Raw genomic sequence first — 15833 nt, 5'->3', positions numbered from 1 at the left:
ACCCCAGTCTCACACAGAGCCCAGCGTCAGTCCCAGAATTTATCCCACCGCCAGTCTCACACAGAGCCCAGTGTCAGTCCCAGAATTTATCCAACCAGCCCAGTCTCACACCAGAGCCCTGTGGCAGTCCCAGAATTTATCCCACCACCCCAGTTTCACACCAGAGCCCAGCGTCAGTCCCAGAATTTATCCCACCCCAGTCTCACAGAGCCCAGCGTCAGTCCAAGAATTTATCCCACCCCAGTCTCACACAGAGCCCAGTGTTTGTCCCAGAATTTATCCAACCACCCCAGTTTCACACCAGAGCCCAGCGTCAGTCCCAGAATTTATACCACCCCAGTCTCACACAGAGCCCAGTGTCAGTCCCAGAATTTATCCCACCACCCCAGTCTCACACAGAGCCCAGTGTCAGTCCCAGAATTTATCCCACCACCCCAGTCTCACACAGAGCCCAGTGTCAGTCCCAGAATTTATCCCACCACCCCAGTCTCACACATAGCCCTGTGTCAGTCCCAGAATTTATCCCACCCCAGTCTCACACAGAGTCCTGTGTGAGTCCCAGAATTTATCCCACCACCTTAGTCTCACACAGAGCCCTGTGTCAGTCCCAGAGTTTATCCAACCCCAGTCTCACACAGAGCCCAGTGTCAGTCCCAGAATTTATCCCACCGCCCCAGTCTCACACAGAGCCCAGTGTCAGTCCCAGAATTTATCCCACAGCCCCAGTCTCACACAGAGCCCAGTGTCAGTCCCAGAATTTATCCCACCGCCAGTCTCACACAGAGCCCAGTGTCAGTCCCAGGATTTATCCCACCGCCAGTCTCACACAGAGCCCAGCGTCAGTCCCAGAATATATCCCATCGCCAGTCTCACACAGGGCCCATTGTCAGTCCAAGAATTTATCCAACCAGCCCAGTCTCACACCAGAGCCCAGTGTCAGTCCCAGAATTTATCCCACCGCCATTCTCACACAGAGCCCAGCGTCAGTCCCAGAATATATCCAACCAGCCCAGTCTCACACAGAGCCCAGTGTCAGTCCCAGAATTTATCCCACCACCCCAGTCTCACACAGAGCCCAGTGTCAGTCCCAGAATTTATCCCACCACCCCAGTCTCACACAGAGCCCAGTGTCAGTCCCAGAATTTATCCCACCACCCCAGTCTCACACATAGCCCTGTGTCAGTCCCAGAATTTATCCCACCACCCCAGTCTCACACAGAGCCCTGTGTCAGTCCCAGAATTTATCCCACCACCCCAGTCTCACACATAGCCCTGTGTCAGTCCCAGAATTTATCCCACCCCAGTCTCACACAGAGTCCTGTGTGAGTCCCAGAATTTATCCCACCACCTTAGTCTCACACAGAGCCCAGTGTCAGTCCCAGAGTTTATCCAACCCCAGTCTCACACAGAGACCAGTGTCAGTCCCAGAATTTATCCCACCGCCCCAGTCTCACACAGAGCCCAGTGTCAGTCCCAGAATTTATCCCACCGCCCCAGTCTCACACAGAGCCCAGTGTCAGTCCCAGAATTTATCCCACCGCCAGTCTCACACAGAGCCCAGTGTCAGTCCCAGAATTTATCCCACCGCCAGTCTCACACAGAGCCCAGCGTCAGTCCCAGAATATATCCCATCGCCAGTCTCACACAGAGCCCAGTGTCAGTCCCAGAATATATCCAACCAGCCCAGTCTCACACCAGAGCCCAGTGTCAGTCCCAGAATTTATCCCACCACCCCAGTTTCACACCAGAGCCCAGTGTCAGTCCCAGAATTTATCCCACCACCCCAGTTTCACACCAGAGCCCAGTGTCAGTCCCAGAATTTATCCAACCAGCCCAGTCTCACACCAGAGCCCAGTGTCAGTCCCAGCATTTATCCAACCAGCCCAGTCTCACACCAGAGCCCAGTGTCAGTCCCAGAATTTATCCCACCGCCCCAGTTTCACACCAGATCCCAGCGTCATTCCCAGAATTTATCCCACTCCAGTCTCACAGAGCCCAGCGTCAGTCCCAGAATTTATCCCACCCCAGTCTCACACAGAGCCCAGTGTCAGTCCCAGAATTTTTCCCACCGCCATTCTCACACAGAGCCCAGCGTCAGTCCCAGAATTTATCCCACCCCAGTGTCACACAGAGCCCAGTGTTTGTCCCAGAATTTATCCAACCACCCCAGTTTCACACCAGAGCCCAGCGTCAGTCCCAGAATTTATCCCACCCCAGTCGCACACAAATCCCAGTGTCCGTGCCAGAATTTATCCCACCCCAGTCTCACCCAGAGCCGAGCGTCAGTCCCAGAATTTATCCCACCCCAGTCTCACACAGAGCCCAGTGTCAGTCCCAGAATTTATCCCACCCCAGTCTCACACAGAGCCCAGTGTCAGTCCCAGAATTTATCCCACCCCAGTCTCACACAGAGCCCAGCGTCAGTCCCAGAATTTATCCCACCCCAGTCTCACACAGAGCCCAGTGTCAGTCCCAGAATTTATCCCACCACCCCAGTCTCACACAGAGCCCAGTGTCAGTCCCAGAATTTATCCCACCACCCCAGTCTCACACAGAGCCCTGTGTCAGTCCCAGAATTTATCCCACCCCAGTCTCACACAGAGTCCTGTGTGAGTCCCAGAATTTATCCCACCACCCCAGTCTCACACAGAGCCCAGTGTCAGTCCCAGAAGTTATCCAACCCCAGTCTCACACAGAGCCCAGTGTCAGTCCCAGAATTTATCCCACCCCAGTCTCACACAGAGCCCAGTGTCAGTCCCAGAATTTATCCCACCGCCCCAGTCTCACACAGAGCCCAGTGTCAGTCCCAGAATTTATCCCACCGCCAGTCTCACACAGAGCCCTGTGTCAGTCCCAGAATTTATCCCACCCCAGTCTCACACAGAGCCCAGCGTCAGTCCCAGAATTTATCCCACCGCCCCAGTTTCACACCAGAGCCCAGTGTCAGTCCCAGAATTTATCCAACCACCCCAGTTTCACACCAGAGCCCAGCGTCAGTCCCAGAATTTATCCAACCCCAGTCGCACACAAATCCCAGTGTCAGTCCCAGAATTTATCCTACCCCAGTCTCACACAGAGCCCAGCGTCAGTCCCAGAGTTTATCCCACCCCAGTCTCACACAGAGCCCAGTGTCAGTCCCAGAATTTATCCCACCGCCAGTCTCACACAGAGCCCAGCGTCAGTCCCAGAATTTATCCCACCCCAGTCTCACACAGAGCCCAGTGTTAGTCCCAGAATTTATCCCACCCCAGTCTCACACAGAGCCCAGCGTCAGTCCCAGAATTTATCCCACCGCCAGTCTCACACAGAGCCCAGTGTCAGTCCCAGAATTTATCCAACCAGCCCAGTCTCACACCAGAGCCCTGTGGCAGTCCCAGAATTTATCCCACCACCCCAGTTTCACACCAGAGCCCAGCGTCAGTCCCAGAATTTATCCCACCCCAGTCTCACAGAGCCCAGCGTCAGTCCAAGAATTTATCCCACCCCAGTCTCACACAGAGCCCAGTGTTTGTCCCAGAATTTATCCAACCACCCCAGTTTCACACCAGAGCCCAGCGTCAGTCCCAGAATTTATACCACCCCAGTCTCACACAGAGCCCAGTGTCAGTCCCAGAATTTATCCCACCACCCCAGTCTCACACAGAGCCCAGTGTCAGTCCCAGAATTTATCCCACCACCCCAGTCTCACACAGAGCCCAGTGTCAGTCCCAGAATTTATCCCACCATCCCAGTCTCACACATAGCCCTGTGTCAGTCCCAGAATTTATCCCACCCCAGTCTCACACAGAGTCCTGTGTGAGTCCCAGAATTTATCCCACCACCTTAGTCTCACACAGAGCCCAGTGTCAGTCCCAGAGTTTATCCAACCCCAGTCTCACACAGAGCCCAGTGTCAGTCCCAGAATTTATCCCACCGCCCCAGTCTCACACAGAGCCCAGTGTCAGTCCCAGAATTTATCCCACCGCCCCAGTCTCACACAGAGCCCAGTGTCAGTCCCAGAATTTATCCCACCGCCAGTCTCACACAGAGCCCAGTGTCAGTCCCAGGATTTATCCCACCGCCAGTCTCACACAGAGCCCAGCGTCAGTCCCAGAATATATCCCATCGCCAGTCTCACACAGGGCCCATTGTCAGTCCAAGAATTTATCCAACCAGCCCAGTCTCACACCAGAGCCCAGTGTCAGTCCCAGAATTTATCCCACCACCCCAGTTTCACACCAGAGCCCAGTGTCAGTCCCAGAATTTATCCCACCACCCCAGTTTCACACCAGAGCCCAGTGTCAGTCCCAGAATTTATCCAACCAGCCCAGTCTCACACCAGAGCCCAGTGTCAGTCCCAGCATTTATCCAACCAGCCCAGTCTCACACCAGAGCCCAGTGTCAGTCCCAGAATTTATCCCACTGCCCCAGTTTCACACCAGAGCCCAGTGTCAGTCCCAGAATTTATCCAACCACCCCAGTTTCACACCAGAGCCCAGCGTCATTCCCAGAATTTATCCCACTCCAGTCTCACAGAGCCCAGCGTCAGTCCCAGAATTTATCCCACCCCAGTCTCACACAGAGCCCAGTGTCAGTCCCAGAATTTTTCCCACCGCCATTCTCACACAGAGCCCAGCGTCAGTCCCAGAATTTATCACACCCCAGTCTCACACAGAGCCCAGTGTTTGTCCCAGAATTTATCCAACCACCCCAGTTTCACACCAGAGCCCAGCGTCAGTCCCAGAATTTATCCCACCCCAGTCGCACACAAATCCCAGTGTCCGTCCCAGAATTTATCCCACCCCAGTCTCACCCAGAGCCGAGCGTCAGTCCCAGAATTTATCCCACCCCAGTCTCACACAGAGCCCAGTGTCAGTCCCAGAATTTATCCCACCCCAGTCTCACACAGAGCCCAGTGTCAGTCCCAGAATTTATCCCACCCCAGTCTCACACAGAGCCCAGTGTCAGTCCCAGAATTTATCCCACCCCAGTCTCACACAGAGCCCAGCGTCAGTCCCAGAATTTATCCCACCCCAGTCTCACACAGAGCCCAGTGTCAGTCCCAGAATTTATCCCACCACCCCAGTCTCACACAGAGCCCAGTGTCAGTCCCAGAATTTATCCCACCACCCCAGTCTCACACAGAGCCCTGTGTCAGTCCCAGAATTTATCCCACCACCCCAGTCTCACACATAGCCCTGTGTCAGTCCCAGAATTTATCCCACCCCAGTCTCACACAGAGTCCTGTGTGAGTCCCAGAATTTATCCCACCACCTTAGTCTCACACAGAGCCCAGTGTCAGTCCCAGAGTTTATCCAACCCCAGTCTCACACAGAGACCAGTGTCAGTCCCAGAATTTATCCCACCGCCCCAGTCTCACTCAGAGCCCAGTGTCAGTCCCAGAATTTATCCCACCGCCCCAGTCTCACACAGAGCCCAGTGTCAGTCCCAGAATTTATCCCACCGCCAGTCTCACACAGAGCCCAGCGTCAGTCCCAGAATTTATCCCACCGCCAGTCTCACACAGAGCCCAGCGTCAGTCCCAGAATATATCCCATCGCCAGTCTCACACAGAGCCCAGTGTCAGTCCCAGAATTTATCCAACCAGCCCAGTCTCACACCAGAGCCCAGTGTCAGTCCCAGAATTTATCCCACCACCCCAGTCGCACACAAATCCCAGTGTCCGTCCCAGAAGTTATCCCACCCCAGTCTCACCCAGAGCCGAGCGTCAGTCCCAGAATTTATCCCACCCCAGTCTCACACAGAGCCCAGTGTCAGTCCCAGAATTTATCCCACCCCAGTCTCACACAGAGCCCAGTGTCAGTCCCAGAATTTATCCCACCCCAGTCTCACACAGAGCCCAGTGTCAGTCCCAGAATTTATCCCACCCCAGTCTCACACAGAGCCCAGCGTCAGTCCCAGAATTTATCCCACCCCAGTCTCACACAGAGCCCAGTGTCAGTCCCAGAATTTATCCCACCACCCCAGTCTCACACAGAGCCCAGTGTCAGTCCCAGAATTTATCCCACCACCCCAGTCTCACACATAGCCCTGTGTCAGTCCCAGAATTTATCCCACCCCAGTCTCACACAGAGTCCTGTGTGAGTCCCAGAATTTATCCCACCACCTTAGTCTCACACAGAGCCCAGTGTCAGTCCCAGAGTTTATCCAACCCCAGTCTCACACAGAGACCAGTGTCAGTCCCAGAATTTATCCCACCGCCCCAGTCTCACACAGAGCCCAGTGTCAGTCCCAGAATTTATCCCACCGCCCCAGTCTCACACAGAGCCCAGTGTCAGTCCCAGAATTTATCCCACCGCCAGTCTCACACAGAGCCCAGTGTCAGTCCCAGAATTTATCCCACCGCCAGTCTCACACAGAGCCCAGCGTCAGTCCCAGAATATATCCCATCGCCAGTCTCACACAGAGCCCAGTGTCAGTCCCAGAATTTATCCAACCAGCCCAGTCTCACACCAGAGCCCAGTGTCAGTCCCAGAATTTATCCCACCACCCCAGTCGCACACAAATCCCAGTGTCCGTCCCAGAATTTATCCCACCCCAGTCTCACCCAGAGCCGAGCGTCAGTCCCAGAATTTATCCCACCCCAGTCTCACACAGAGCCCAGTGTCAGTCCCAGAATTTATCCCACCCCAGTCTCACACAGAGCCCAGTGTCAGTCCCAGAATTTATCCCACCCCAGTCTCACACAGAGCCCAGTGTCAGTCCCAGAATTTATCCCACCCCAGTCTCACACAGAGCCCAGCGTCAGTCCCAGAATTTATCCCACCCCAGTCTCACACAGAGCCCAGTGTCAGTCCCAGAATTTATCCCACCACCCCAGTCTCACACAGAGCCCAGTGTCAGTCCCAGAATTTATCCCACCACCCCAGTCTCACACAGAGCCCTGTGTCAGTCCCAGAATTTATCCCACCACCCCAGTCTCACACATAGCCCTGTGTCAGTCCCAGAATTTATCCCACCCCAGTCTCACACAGAGTCCTGTGTGAGTCCCAGAATTTATCCCACCACCTTAGTCTCACACAGAGCCCAGTGTCAGTCCCAGAGTTTATCCAACCCCAGTCTCACACAGAGACCAGTGTCAGTCCCAGAATTTATCCCACCGCCCCAGTCTCACACAGAGCCCAGTGTCAGTCCCAGAATTTATCCCACCGCCCCAGTCTCACACAGAGCCCAGTGTCAGTCCCAGAATTTATCCCACCGCCAGTCTCACACAGAGCCCAGTGTCAGTCCCAGAATTTATCCCACCGCCAGTCTCACACAGAGCCCAGCGTCAGTCCCAGAATATATCCCATCGCCAGTCTCACACAGAGCCCAGTGTCAGTCCCAGAATTTATCCAACCAGCCCAGTCTCACACCAGAGCCCAGTGTCAGTCCCAGAATTTATCCCACCACCCCAGTCGCACACAAATCCCAGTGTCCGTCCCAGAATTTATCCCACCCCAGTCTCACCCAGAGCCGAGCGTCAGTCCCAGAATTTATCCCACCCCAGTCTCACACAGAGCCCAGTGTCAGTCCCAGAATTTATCCCACCCCAGTCTCACACAGAGCCCAGTGTCAGTCCCAGAATTTATCCCACCCCAGTCTCACACAGAGCCCAGTGTCAGTCCCAGAATTTATCCCACCCCAGTCTCACACAGAGCCCAGTGTCAGTCCCAGAATTTATCCCACCACCCCAGTCTCACACAGAGCCCAGTGTCAGTCCCAGAATTTATCCCACCACCCCAGTCTCACACAGAGCCCTGTGTCAGTCCCAGAATTTATCCCACCACCCCAGTCTCACACATAGCCCTGTGTCAGTCCCAGAATTTATCCCACCCCAGTCTCACACAGAGTCCTGTGTGAGTCCCAGAATTTATCCCACCACCTTAGTCTCACACAGAGCCCAGTGTCAGTCCCAGAGTTTATCCAACCCCAGTCTCACACAGAGACCAGTGTCAGTCCCAGAATTTATCCCACCGCCCCAGTCTCACACAGAACCCAGTGTCAGTCCCAGAATTTATCCCACCGCCCCAGTCTCACACAGAGCCCAGTGTCAGTCCCAGAATTTATCCCACCGCCAGTCTCACACAGAGCCCAGTGTCAGTCCCAGAATTTATCCCACCGCCAGTCTCACACAGAGCCCAGCGTCAGTCCCAGAATATATCCCATCGCCAGTCTCACACAGAGCCCAGTGTCAGTCCCAGAATTTATCCAACCAGCCCAGTCTCACACCAGAGCCCAGTGTCAGTCCCAGAATTTATCCCACCACCCCAGTTTCACACCAGAGCCAAGTGTCAGTCCCAGAATTTATCCCACCACCCCAGTTTCACACCAGAGCCCAGTGTCAGTCCCAGAATTTATCCAACCAGCCCAGTCTCACACCAGAGCCCAGTGTCAGTCCCAGCATTTATCCAACCAGCCCAGTCTCACACCAGAGCCCAGTGTCAGTCCCAGAATTTATCCCACCGCCCCAGTTTCACACCAGAGCCCATTGTCAGTCCCAGAATTTATCCAACCACCCCGGTTTCACACCAGAGCCCAGCGTCATTCCCAGAATTTATCCCACTCCAGTCTCACAGAGCCCAGCGTCAGTCCCAGAATTTATCCCACCCCAGTCTCACACAGAGCCCAGTGTCAGTCCCAGAATTTTTCCCACCGCCATTCTCACACAGAGCCCAGCGTCAGTCCCAGAATATATCCCATCGCCAGTCTCACACAGAGCCCAGTGTCAGTCCCAGAATTTGTCCAACCAGCCCAGTCTCACACCAGAGCCCAGTGTCAGTCCCAGAATTTATCCCACCACCCCAGTCGCACAAAAATCCCAGTGTCCGTCCCAGAATTTATCCCACCCCAGTCTCACCCAGAGCCGAGCGTCAGTCCCAGAATTTATCCCACCCCAGTCTCACACAGAGCCCAGTGTCAGTCCCAGAATTTATCCCACCCCAGTCTCACACAGAGCCCAGTGTCAGTCCCAGAATTTATCCCACCCCAGTCTCACACAGAGCCCAGTGTCAGTCCCAGAATTTATCCCACCCCAGTCTCACACAGAGCCCAGCGTCAGTCCCAGAATTTATCCCACCCCAGTCTCACACAGAGCCCAGTGTCAGTCCCAGAATTTATCCCACCACCCCAGTCTCACACAGAGCCCAGTGTCAGTCCCAGAATTTATCCCACCACCCCAGTCTCACACAGAGCCCTGTGTCAGTCCCAGAATTTATCCCACCACCCCAGTCTCACACATAGCCCTGTGTCAGTCCCAGAATTTATCCCACCCCAGTCTCACACAGAGTCCTGTGTGAGTCCCAGAATTTATCCCACCACCTTAGTCTCACACAGAGCCCAGTGTCAGTCCCAGAGTTTATCCAACCCCAGTCTCACACAGAGCCCAGTGTCAGTCCCAGAATTTATCCCACCGCCCCAGTCTCACACAGAGCCCAGTGTCAGTCCCAGAATTTATCCCACCGCCCCAGTCTCACACAGAGCCCAGTGTCAGTCCCAGAATTTATCCCACCGCCAGTCTCACACAGAGCCCAGTGTCAGTCCCAGGATTTATCCCACCGCCAGTCTCACACAGAGCCCAGTGTCAGTCCCAGAATTTATCCCACCACCCCAGTTTCACACCAGAGCCCAGTGTCAGTCCCAGAATTTATCCCACCACCCCAGTTTCACACCAGAGCCCAGTGTCAGTCCCAGAATTTATCCAACCAGCCCAGTCTCACACCAGAGCCCAGTGTCAGTCCCAGCATTTATCCAACCAGCCCAGTCTCACACCAGAGCCCAGTGTCAGTCCCAGAATTTATCCCACCGCCCCAGTTTCACACCAGAGCCCAGTGTCAGTCCCAGAATTTATCCAACCACCCCAGTTTCACACCAGAGCCCAGCGTCATTCCCAGAATTTATCCCACTCCAGTCTCACAGAGCCCAGCGTCAGTCCCAGAATTTATCCCACCCCAGTCTCACACAGAGCCCAGTGTCAGTCCCAGAATTTTTCCCACCGCCATTCTCACACAGAGCCCAGTGTCAGTCCCAGAATTTATCACAGCCCAGTCTCACACAGAGCCCAGTGTTTGTCCCAGAATTTATCCAACCACCCCAGTTTCACACCAGAGCCCAGCGTCAGTCCAAGAATTTATCCCACCCCAGTCGCACACAAATCCCAGTGTCCGTCCCAGAATTTATCCCACCCCAGTCTCACCCAGAGCCGAGCGTCAGTCCCAGAATTTATCCCACCCCAGTCTCACACAGAGCCCAGTGTCAGTCCCAGAATTTATCCCACCCCAGTCTCACACAGAGCCCAGTGTCAGTCCCAGAATTTATCCCACCCCAGTCTCACACAGAGCCCAGTGTCAGTCCCAGAATTTATCCCACCCCAGTCTCACACAGAGCCCAGCGTCAGTCCCAGAATTTATCCCACCCCAGTCTCACACAGAGCCCAGTGTCAGTCCCAGAATTTATCCCACCACCCCAGTCTCACACAGAGCCCAGTGTCAGTCCCAGAATTTATCCCACCACCCCAGTCTCACACAGAGCCCTGTGTCAGTCCCAGAATTTATCCCACCACCCCAGTCTCACACATAGCCCTGTGTCAGTCCCAGAATTTATCCCACCCCAGTCTCACACAGAGTCCTGTGTGAGTCCCAGAATTTATCCCACCACCTTAGTCTCACACAGAGCCCAGTGTCAGTCCCAGAGTTTATCCAACCCCAGTCTCACACAGAGACCAGTGTCAGTCCCAGAATTTATCCCACCGCCCCAGTCTCACTCAGAGCCCAGTGTCAGTCCCAGAATTTATCCCACCGCCCCAGTCTCACACAGAGCCCAGTGTCAGTCCCAGAATTTATCCCACCGCCAGTCTCACACAGAGCCAGCGTCAGTCCCAGAATTTATCCCACCGCCAGTCTCACACAGAGCCCAGCGTCAGTCCCAGAATATATCCCATCGCCAGTCTCACACAGAGCCCAGTGTCAGTCCCAGAATTTATCCAACCAGCCCAGTCTCACACCAGAGCCCAGTGTCAGTCCCAGAATTTATCCCACCACCCCAGTCGCACACAAATCCCAGTGTCCGTCCCAGAAGTTATCCCACCCCAGTCTCACCCAGAGCCGAGCGTCAGTCCCAGAATTTATCCCACCCCAGTCTCACACAGAGCCCAGTGTCAGTCCCAGAATTTATCCCACCCCAGTCTCACACAGAGCCCAGTGTCAGTCCCAGAATTTATCCCACCCCAGTCTCACACAGAGCCCAGTGTCAGTCCCAGAATTTATCCCACCCCAGTCTCACACAGAGCCCAGCGTCAGTCCCAGAATTTATCCCACCCCAGTCTCACACAGAGCCCAGTGTCAGTCCCAGAATTTATCCCACCACCCCAGTCTCACACAGAGCCCAGTGTCAGTCCCAGAATTTATCCCACCACCCCAGTCTCACACAGAGCCCTGTGTCAGTCCCAGAATTTATCCCACCACCCCAGTCTCACACATAGCCCTGTGTCAGTCCCAGAATTTATCCCACCCCAGTCTCACACAGAGTCCTGTGTGAGTCCCAGAATTTATCCCACCACCTTAGTCTCACACAGAGCCCAGTGTCAGTCCCAGAGTTTATCCAACCCCAGTCTCACACAGAGACCAGTGTCAGTCCCAGAATTTATCCCACCGCCCCAGTCTCACACAGAGCCCAGTGTCAGTCCCAGAATTTATCCCACCGCCCCAGTCTCACACAGAGCCCAGTGTCAGTCCCAGAATTTATCCCACCGCCAGTCTCACACAGAGCCCAGTGTCAGTCCCAGAATTTATCCCACCGCCAGTCTCACACAGAGCCCAGCGTCAGTCCCAGAATATATCCCATCGCCAGTCTCACACAGAGCCCAGTGTCAGTCCCAGAATTTATCCAACCAGCCCAGTCTCACACCAGAGCCCAGTGTCAGTCCCAGAATTTATCCCACCACCCCAGTCGCACACAAATCCCAGTGTCCGTCCCAGAATTTATCCCACCCCAGTCTCACCCAGAGCCGAGCGTCAGTCCCAGAATTTATCCCACCCCAGTCTCACACAGAGCCCAGTGTCAGTCCCAGAATTTATCCCACCCCAGTCTCACACAGAGCCCAGTGTCAGTCCCAGAATTTATCCCACCCCAGTCTCACACAGAGCCCAGTGTCAGTCCCAGAATTTATCCCACCCCAGTCTCACACAGAGCCCAGCGTCAGTCCCAGAATTTATCCCACCCCAGTCTCACACAGAGCCCAGTGTCAGTCCCAGAATTTATCCCACCACCCCAGTCTCACACAGAGCCCAGTGTCAGTCCCAGAATTTATCCCACCACCCCAGTCTCACACAGAGCCCTGTGTCAGTCCCAGAATTTATCCCACCACCCCAGTCTCACACATAGCCCTGTGTCAGTCCCAGAATTTATCCCACCCCAGTCTCACACAGAGTCCTGTGTGAGTCCCAGAATTTATCCCACCACCTTAGTCTCACACAGAGCCCAGTGTCAGTCCCAGAGTTTATCCAACCCCAGTCTCACACAGAGACCAGTGTCAGTCCCAGAATTTATCCCACCGCCCCAGTCTCACACAGAGCCCAGTGTCAGTCCCAGAATTTATCCCACCGCCCCAGTCTCACACAGAGCCCAGTGTCAGTCCCAGAATTTATCCCACCGCCAGTCTCACACAGAGCCCAGTGTCAGTCCCAGAATTTATCCCACCGCCAGTCTCACACAGAGCCCAGCGTCAGTCCCAGAATATATCCCATCGCCAGTCTCACACAGAGCCCAGTGTCAGTCCCAGAATTTATCCAACCAGCCCAGTCTCACACCAGAGCCCAGTGTCTGTCCCAGAATTTATCCCACCACCCCAGTCGCACACAAATCCCAGTGTCCGTCCCAGAATTTATCCCACCCCAGTCTCACCCAGAGCCGAGCGTCAGTCCCAGAATTTATCCCACCCCAGTCTCACACAGAGCCCAGTGTCAGTCCCAGAATTTATCCCACCCCAGTCTCACACAGAGCCCAGTGTCAGTCCCAGAATTTATCCCACCCCAGTCTCACACAGAGCCCAGTGTCAGTCCCAGAATTTATCCCACCCCAGTCTCACACAGAGCCCAGTGTCAGTCCCAGAATTTATCCCACCACCCCAGTCTCACACAGAGCCCAGTGTCAGTCCCAGAATTTATCCCACCACCCCAGTCTCACACAGAGCCCTGTGTCAGTCCCAGAATTTATCCCACCACCCCAGTCTCACACATAGCCCTGTGTCAGTCCCAGAATTTATCCCACCCCAGTCTCACACAGAGTCCTGTGTGAGTCCCAGAATTTATCCCACCACCTTAGTCTCACACAGAGCCCAGTGTCAGTCCCAGAGTTTATCCAACCCCAGTCTCACACAGAGACCAGTGTAAGTCCCAGAATTTATCCCACCGCCCCAGTCTCACACAGAGCCCAGTGTCAGTCCCAGAATTTATCCCACCGCCCCAGTCTCACACAGAGCCCAGTGTCAGTCCCAGAATTTATCCCACCGCCAGTCTCACACAGAGCCCAGTGTCAGTCCCAGAATTTATCCCACCGCCAGTCTCACACAGAGCCCAGCGTCAGTCCCAGAATATATCCCATCGCCAGTCTCACACAGAGCCCAGTGTCAGTCCCAGAATTTATCCAACCAGCCCAGTCTCACACCAGAGCCCAGTGTCAGTCCCAGAATTTATCCCACCACCCCAGTTTCACACCAGAGCCCAGTGTCAGTCCCAGAATTTATCCAACCACCCCAGTTTCACACCAGAGCCCAGTGTCAGTCCCAGAATTTATCCAACCAGCCCAGTCTCACACCAGAGCCCAGTGTCAGTCCCAGCATTTATCCAACCAGCCCAGTCTCACACCAGAGCCCAGTGTCAGTCCCAGAATTTATCCCACCGCCCCAGTTTCACACCAGAGCCCATTGTCAGTCCCAGAATTTATCCAACCACCCAGTTTCACACCAGAGCCCAGCGTCATTCCCAGAATTTATCCCACTCCAGTCTCACAGAGCACAGCGTCAGTCCCAGAATTTATCCCACCCCAGTCTCACACAGAGCCCAGTGTCAGTCCCAGAATTTTTCCCACCGCCATTCTCACACAGAGCCCAGCGTCAGTCCCAGAATATATCCCATCGCCAGTCTCACACAGAGCCCTGTGTCAGTCCCAGAATTTGTCCAACCAGCCCAGTCTCACACCAGAGCCCAGTGTCAGTCCCAGAATTTATCCCACCACCCCAGTCGCACACAAATCCCAGTGTCCGTCCCAGAATTTATCCCACCCCAGTCTCACCCAGAGCCGAGCGTCAGTCCCAGAATTTATCCCACCCCAGTCTCACACAGAGCCCAGTGTCAGTCCCAGAATTTATCCCACCCCAGTCTCACACAGAGCCCAGTGTCAGTCCCAGCATTTATCCCACCCCAGTCTCACACAGAGCCCAGCGTCAGTCCCAGAATTTATCCCACCGCCCCAGTTTCACACCAGAGCCCATTGTCAGTCCCAGAATTTATCCAACCACCCCGGTTTCACACCAGAGCCCAGCGTCATTCCCAGAATTTATCCCACTCCAGTCTCACAGAGCCCAGCGTCAGTCCCAGAATTTATCCCACCCCAGTCTCACACAGAGCCCAGTGTCAGTCCCAGAATTTTTCCCACCGCCATTCTCACACAGAGCCCAGCGTCAGTCCCAGAATATATCCCATCGCCAGTCTCACACAGAGCCCAGTGTCAGTCCCAGAATTTGTCCAACCAGCCCAGTCTCACACCAGAGCCCAGTGTCAGTCCCAGAATTTATCCCACCACCCCAGTCGCACAAAAATCCCAGTGTCCGTCCCAGAATTTATCCCACCCCAGTCTCACCCAGAGCCGAGCGTCAGTCCCAGAATTTATCCCACCCCAGTCTCACACAGAGCCCAGTGTCAGTCCCAGAATTTATCCCACCCCAGTCTCACACAGAGCCCAGTGTCAGTCCCAGAATTTATCCCACCCCAGTCTCACACAGAGCCCAGTGTCAGTCCCAGAATTTATCCCACCCCAGTCTCACACAGAGCCCAGCGTCAGTCCCAGAATTTATCCCACCCCAGTCTCACACAGAGCCCAGTGTCAGTCCCAGAATTTATCCCACCACCCCAGTCTCACACAGAGCCCAGTGTCAGTCCCAGAATTTATCCCACCACCCCAGTCTCACACAGAGCCCTGTGTCAGTCCCAGAATTTATCCCACCACCCCAGTCTCACACATAGCCCTGTGTCAGTCCCAGAATTTATCCCACCCCAGTCTCACACAGAGTCCTGTGTGAGTCCCAGAATTTATCCCACCACCTTAGTCTCACACAGAGCCCAGTGTCAGTCCCAGAGTTTATCCAACCCCAGTCTCACACAGAGCCCAGTGTCAGTCCCAGAATTTATCCCACCGCCCCAGTCTCACACAGAGCCCAGTGTCAGTCCCAGAATTTATCCCACCGCCCCAGTCTCACACAGAGCCCAGTGTCAGTCCCAGAATTTATCCCACCGCCAGTCTCACACAGAGCCCAGTGTCAGTCCCAGGATTTATACCACCGCCAGTCTCACACAGAGCCCAGCGTCAGTCCCAGAATATATCCCATCGCCAGTCTCACACAGGGCCCATTGTCAGTCCAAGAATTTATCCAACCAGTCCAGTCTCACACCAGAGCCCAGTGTCAGTCCCAGAATTTATCCCACCACCCCAGTTTCACACCAGAGCCCAGTGTCAGTCCCAGAATTTATCCCACCACCCCAGTTTCACACCAGAGCCCAGTGTCAGTCCCAGAATTTATCCAACCAGCCCAGTCTCACACCAGAGCCCAGTGTCAGTCCCAGCATTTATCCAACCAGCCC

This window comes from Hemitrygon akajei, chromosome 23 (genome assembly GCF_048418815.1).
Source record: "Hemitrygon akajei chromosome 23, sHemAka1.3, whole genome shotgun sequence".
In the NCBI taxonomy this organism is placed as follows: Eukaryota; Metazoa; Chordata; class Chondrichthyes; order Myliobatiformes; family Dasyatidae; genus Hemitrygon; species Hemitrygon akajei.
The sequence above is the reverse complement of the archived record's forward strand: the minus strand, read 5'-3'. Positions refer to the sequence as shown.